Source organism: Cervus canadensis, chromosome 23 (genome assembly GCF_019320065.1).
Source record: "Cervus canadensis isolate Bull #8, Minnesota chromosome 23, ASM1932006v1, whole genome shotgun sequence".
Lineage (NCBI taxonomy): Eukaryota > Metazoa > Chordata > Mammalia > Artiodactyla > Cervidae > Cervus > Cervus canadensis.
This window is the reverse complement of record NC_057408.1, coordinates 5,065,619-5,072,626: the sequence shown is the minus strand read 5'-3', so window position 1 is coordinate 5,072,626 and position 7,008 is coordinate 5,065,619. Positions and strand designations below refer to the sequence as shown.

At 46.0% G+C, this 7,008-nt stretch overlaps 1 pseudogene; it reads right to left on the bottom strand.

Moving 5' to 3' along the window:
• Positions 1 to 4,047: 4,047 nt before the first annotated feature.
• LOC122425370 lies at positions 4,048 to 4,581 on the bottom strand (annotated as a pseudogene).
• Between the last annotated feature and the right edge of the window lie 2,427 nt (positions 4,582 to 7,008).

The following is a 7,008-nucleotide window of genomic DNA, read 5'->3' as shown; positions in this document are numbered from 1 at the left end:
ATTTTAAGTATTTTTATTTTTTTAACATTTAAAAAAAATTTATTCATTTTTTAATTGAAGGATAATTGCTATACAGAATTGTGTTGGTTTCTGCCCAACATCAACATGAATCAGCCATAGGTATAAAAAATTTATTTTTAGTTGGAGGATATGTGCTTTATAATGTTGAGTTGGTTTCTGCTAAATATCAGCATGAATCAGGCATAGGTATATACACGTCCCCTCCCGCCCTCCCATCCCTCTAGTTTGTCACAGAGCACCAAGTTGAAGCTTGATGTCTCATTGCAGAAAGAATTCAGTGATAGACAAAGTGATAGATAAGAAGTGGATTTATTGACAGAGAAACGCACTCCACTGACAGAGTGTGGGCCATCTGGGAAGACTAGACAGGCCTCAGGGTATGGGGTTATCACTTCAGATAGGGGTGGGTAATTTGATAGGCTAATGAGTGGGAGGAGTGTTCCAGCTATTTGGGGGAAAGGATGGGGAAGTCAGCTCACCTGTCATCTTGGACTTATTTGGTTCTAACCAGTTTTTGTCATGTCTTATGGCTACGTCATTCTTTTAAAAGTTGTGCCCTGCCCGCTTCCCTCCTGTTTCAATAGTAAACACTGTTGCGGTTAAGGAGACCCTTCACATGGGCACCCCACTGTAACCTTATAGTTGCAGAACAATAACAGTCCAGGAAGCCTTATCAAATTTACTGCCTCAGCTTCCCCTCAGGGATCACACAGATGTTATTGAGAACAAGTTAATTAACAAGAGAATGAAGGGGACAGTCAGGAGAATCTTCCCCAGAAGGTGGAAACTTTTAAACAGTTATTAAGAAATAAACTGAATTAAACAACTTTTGATAGAAAGGCAAGTGTCATGGGACTCATTCCAGCAGCATGGGAAACTTTAGTGGGTTATATAGAAATGGGAAGAGTGAAACCGGCATTAATGGGATTAAAGCAAAGCTTTAACATAGCACTACCAAAGAGACCCCCTTCAGGTCCCCCAATTTTAAAGGGCCCCAAACAAGAAATAGTAAATAGTCTGCTCTATTTACAATGAAATTTGCAAATCCAGAAGGCACAGATTACAGTACAAAATTGAAGTGAAGTGAAATGAAAGTTGCTCAGTTGTGTCTGACTGTTTGCAACCCCATGGACTATATAGTCCGTCGAATTCTCCAGGCCAGAACACTGGAGTGGGTAGCCTTTCCCTTCTCCAGGGGATCTTGCCAACCCAGGGATCAAACTCTGGTTTCCTGCCTTGCAGGCGAGTTCTTCACCAGCTGAACCTAACTAGCAATTGCTTGGGGGCAGCGGTTAGGCCAAGTAATCAAAATACAGATTGATGAGGGTGCCAGGGTCCCTTAACTCATCCTTCACAGCCTTTCACACAAAAGTAAGTAAAATGGTCAGTGGATAAAAAAGAGACATTTCCAAGGACCTCTTGATATAGAAACCCCAGACACTGCGGTACCAAAACCCATCAGGGAAGCCCAGGCTCAGGCTGCAATTCATTGAGAAAACATAAAAATTTAAGGATAGAAACATAAGAGTTAAAGTATTTAAAGAAGTTAAAGGAATTAAAGTAAAAGGTTGGGAGCTTTGGGAGTGCAGAGTCTTAACCAGAGGACCACCAAGGAAGACTGGCACTGGACATTATTAACTGAAACTACTCCTACGAGTGAAGGGCAGAAAACGGTCTTGACATCTGAAATACCCACAGTGTCTAGGATGATGCTGGAGAAATGCCCAAATGGGGCTGGCAGTGTCCAGAAGAATTCTGTAATAGTATGTAAATGGTTAGTACAAGGTCATGCTGTCTGGGGAATGCAGAGAGGAGACACAATCAGGGAGACTCTTCCTCTAGAACTGACTTTGGGGCCACCTGAGGAGCTGCTGGAACCAACTGCCCTGTGGACAGAGACCTGTGAGTAGTTATGGAGAAAGAGCCAGTGGTTTACGGATGGCAGTTCCAGGGTAAATGGACAACATCCGGTTTGGAAGGCCACGACTCCGGAGAATTCAGCTCAGTGGGATGAATGGCAGGCTGTCTTCCCAGCAGTGGTAAGAACTGAACAGTGTTAACAACCCCAGTGTTTGGGTTTTTACTGACTCATGGGCAGTGGCCAGTGGCCAGGCCATATGGTCAGGCAGAAGGGCAGTGGAAACCCGGCCTGTTAAAGGGATGTCTGCATGCTGCATAGCTCTGCGGCAATCACTATGGAAATTTGAGGGGTACATTAAAGAAGAGCATGTTGGGCCCCAGATTTGGAAGGCAACTGGAGTCAATGAGAAAAATCTCCCCATGTGCTCACTTAAGGTGGCCACCTGTGCCCATGAAAGCAGGTCGTGGGTGCTTCAGCAGTGCAGGGGTGGGCTGAATCTGGACGCTGTCCTCCCTTACCGTCTGAGGCATACAATGCCAGTGAGAACCGTTCTGTCTGCCGACAGGAGAGCACGAGTGAAAGAAGAGAGAATGTTTTGCTCACCACCCAAGTCTACAGAGATGCAGTCACTGACCCGCAGTGCGCTCTGTCCTTCAGAGAGGAGATCAACGTGACAGTGGGATGGAGGGCTCTGTGCTTCAGACAGAGGAAATAAAGGGCAGGATGCTCTGTGCTTTGGACAAACAGGCCCCTTGGAGAGTCACATGTATCTCAGGAAGAATTTTAATGAACCCAGCTTCTTGTAGTTTCCCACACACGGAAAAGCACTGTAGTCATTATCTTGAATGTCTGCTCTTTGTGACTAGCCCTCATCTCTTACCAAGATGAATGCTTGACTGCCAACTGTTTTGTAGCCCACCTCCCCCCCCCCAGTTTTTAAAAAATGATACATAAGCAACCCCCACAACCTGCCCTGACTTCTTGGGAGCAGTTTCTCAGAGCTACTGAGAGGCCATCCCCCAGGCTATCATCCTCAGAAAGACCCTTAATAAAGCTTAACTTTGGCCACCTGATGCAAAGAAGTGACTCATTGGAAAAGACCCTGATGCTGGGCAAGATTGAAGGCAGGAGGAGAAGGGGACGACAGAGAATGAGGTGGTTGGATGGCCTCACTGACTCGATGGACATGAGTTTGAGCAAGTTCCGGGAGTTGGTGATGGACAGGGAGGCCTGGCGTGCTGCAGTCCATGGGGTCACAAAGAATCGGACACGACTGAGTGGCTGAACTGAAAGCTTAACTTATGACTCTCAAATTGTGTGTTTCCTTTCAGTTGACAAGAGACAGACTGCAAATGGCTACATGGCAGATAACTTCGGTGGAAAGGCTCTGAAAATGCAGCTGACAAGTGAGACTGATGTTGGCAGTCTGGGGGAGGTGGGGTAGGGTGGGGAGGTGAGGGTAGGGGTTGAAATGGGTTCAGACAGTAATATACACCAACTCTAGATTGAACTTTTCTTACCCAGTGTAGATGCAAACACTCAGGACCCTAAAAAAGAACCAGAACAGGAAATATTGAGCCAAGGTAGACAGCTGAACATCATTTCTTCAGACCAAGGAACAGATGTATATTATATTTGTATACATCCAGTATATCCATAATATCCAAACATTATATCCCATAATATCCAACAATGGACAGAGAGCCTCCTCTGCGTACTAGTTAGCTAGAAAACCATTGGTTACCTAAAGTGGGGGGGTGGGGTTAAAGCATGAAGGGCTGGCTTATACGCCTTCATGAGCGTGTGCTCACACTCACTGTGAACATGAGTGGGGCTAAAGGAGAGTCTGTTTTCAGGCAGAGTAAGGAAGGATGTGGGTATTCTTTCTCCTGACTCCCCATCACCTCAACTTTTTCTTCCCTCCTTTTTTCTTTCAGTGGTGGCAGAACCAGGGCTACACCTACAAGGGCCTCAGCAAGAAAAAACTATAAGTATGTTTTTGTTTTGTTTTTTCTGCAAAAAGCTTTATTGCTTCCATTCAGTCCAGGGCTTGAGAGAGGGCTCCAGGGTGGTTAGAAAGCTGCCTAGTGGCTGCAGAGAGGGGCTTCAGGCAGAAGCCCGGACATCAGGGGGACTCCTGAAAGGCAGCTCAGTTTCAGAGGCTCCTAGCCATGATTGAGGGTGAGCCTTTCAAAGAAATATTCTCCCAACCCAGCCTGGGGACCAGCCAGCCTGCAGACATTGTTGATCAGGTGGTCTCCCATCTTCTAGGACGTGGCTCTCTGTAAGTCACAGAGGTGAGGCCATGCAGACCCAAAATGGCTGGTTCCACTTCTCCATGAGAAGGGAGGCTTCCAGAGCCTCCTGGATTTCCCCGACTTCTCTTGAGACATTTCTGCACGTCCTGAAAGAGGGCGCAGCCTCTGCACCGGCTTCGTGTTTACCAGAGGTGCTCCTGCACCCTCGTGCTTCCCCTCGGCCAATTTGTGGAAAAAGTGGCCCTCGTCCTCCAGAGCCACATCTTTGTGGATGAAATAAAAGCCCAGAGAGAGGTAATGGTAGGAGGCCAACAGTTGCATGTTGACCAGGCAGCTGACAGCGGCCTCCACCTGGGTGGAATAATTCTGACGAATCTGGGAGCTCATGGTTGATCTGCAATAAGATGCTAAGCTCAAAAAGTGGTGCTGGCTGGTCGTGGGAGCTGAGTATAGCTGAGCGGCTGATTCCAGGGTTGCAACTGGAAAAAGTGTTGGAGGGTGGTCGGAGGCTTGTGCAAGGGGCATCCCAGGGTCTGTTCCACAGGAACAGAAGCAAGAGACAGATCCACAGGACCACTGAGCGCACTGCAGTAAGTGTGTTCTTAACCTTTATGTCAGACAGAATTCCGAAAGGCCTGATGGGGTGGGATGTGCAAAATTGGGTTGAACAGTGAATGCAGTCATATTGCCAGTTGGTAAAGGGAGCCTGTGTAACGGGGTGGGGTGGGGGTGGAGGAGGGAGGGAGGGGGCCACTTGCTAGACTAAAGAATCTGCCTGCAGTGCAGGAGACCTGGGTTCGATCCCTGGGTCAGGAAGATCCTCTGGAGAAGCGAATGGCAATCCACTCCAGTATTCTTGCCTGGAGAATCCCGTGGTTAGAGGAGCCTGACAGGCTACAGTTCGTGGGGTCGCAGTGAGTCGGACATGACTGAGCAAATAACCCACCCCTACTGCTACAGTGTAGCTGACAAGGTAGAAATAGAAGCCTGCAAACCTGAGTGGCCTTGCCCTGGGAAACACTTTCATACGATATGATGACAGACTGGATAGTTACTAATGACTGAAAGAAGTTCTAGTGAGGTGCCAGTGTCTTTTGACCTGTGTGATTGCTTTGCTATAAGGGAAGAATGTGTGAAGAGTAGGGAGTGGACTGGGATATTGTGATTTATAATAAGAAATATGTATTTGATCTTCACTCCCATTTCTAGCACAGAACTTCTAAAACCCTCGGAATTGCCTAAGTGGTGAGACAGATCAAGATGTCTTTTATTAATGAAGTATATTTTGATGGTCCCCAGGTCACCTAAGGATGGGGCTGGTTGCCAGGGGAACCAACACTGTGATTGGAGGGTGGAAAGTTTCAGTCCCCCCTTAGACCTCATGGGAGGGGAGAGGGGATAGAGGTTGAATCTGTAGCCCATGGCCAGTGATTTGATCATTGCCTTTGAATGAACCCTCTACAAACACCCAGAATGATGGGATTTGGAGAGCTGCTGGGCTGGTAAACACATGGAGGTGCTGGGAGAGTTGTGTCCTTGGAGAGGGCAAGGAAACTCCGTGTCCCTTCCACACACCGTGTCCTGTGAATTGCTTACTTCTAGCTGTTTCTGAGTTGTATCCTCTCATAATAAACTAGTGATCTAGTAAGTAAAATGTTTCTCTGATTTCTGTGAGTTGCTCTGGAAAAGTAATTGAACCCAAGAAGGAAGTCATTGAAACACCCAACCTATAGCCTGTTGGTCAGAAGAACAGACGGCAACCCCGGAGTTGCCACTAGCTTCTGCAGTGGGGTGGGGGTGGGAGGACAGGGACATTCTTGTAGGACTGAGCCCTTCACCTGTGGGGTCTGATGCTTTCTCTGGACAGATAGTGTCAAAATTAAGTTAAATTGTAGGCTGGTGTCCATTAAAATAGCACTGAAACAAGTATACTATCAAGGGTGAAACAGATCACCAGCCCAGGCTGGATGTATGAGACAAGTGCTCAGGGCTGGTGCACTGGGAAGACTCAGAGGGATGGGGAACACATGTAAATCCATGACTGATTCATGTCAATGTATGGCAAAAACCACTACAATATTGTAATTGGCCTCCAACTAATAAAAATAAATGACAAAAAAATAAAAGAATGAAATAATACCGTTTGCAACAACATGGATGAACCTAGAGACTGTCATACTGAGAGAAGTAAGTCAAACAGAGAAAGGGATTTCCTGTAAGAACCCTCACTTGTGGAATCTAAAGAGAAATGATACAAATGAACTTAACAAAACAGAAACTCACAGACTTAGAGAATGAACTTATGGTTGCCTATACACACTGCTATATTTAAATGGATCACCAACAAGGTCCTGTCCTTGTGCTATGAATAGCACATAGAACTTTGCTGAATATTACGTGGCAGGCTGGATGGGATGGGAGTTTGGGAGAGAATGCATACATGTATATGTATGGCTGAGTCCCTTCGCTGCTCACCCTAAACTATCACAACGTTGCTCATCGGCTATACCTCAATATAAAATAAAAAGTCTCTAAAAACAGGAAAAGAAAATTGTAGGCTGGTTTCAGAGAATTGCTTGGCACAAAAGACAAAAACAGCTTCAGGTAAACAAGCTCTCTTTTTTCCATAAAAACGTGTTTTGAAATATCACTGGGCAAAAAGGCCCAACAAAGTCTAATTTGCTATCCTCACTCATCTATTCTTTTAGAAATTTCAGAGGAAGGCATATATGTTGAATGTCAAATGAAAACAAGGAAGGATGACAAATAACCAGAATACCAGGAAACAAGCTTCTCTACTGTGAAGGCCCAAATTGTCTATAAGTACAATGACGGTGCTCCCAGTGAGGATAGCCAGTTTGTCTCCAA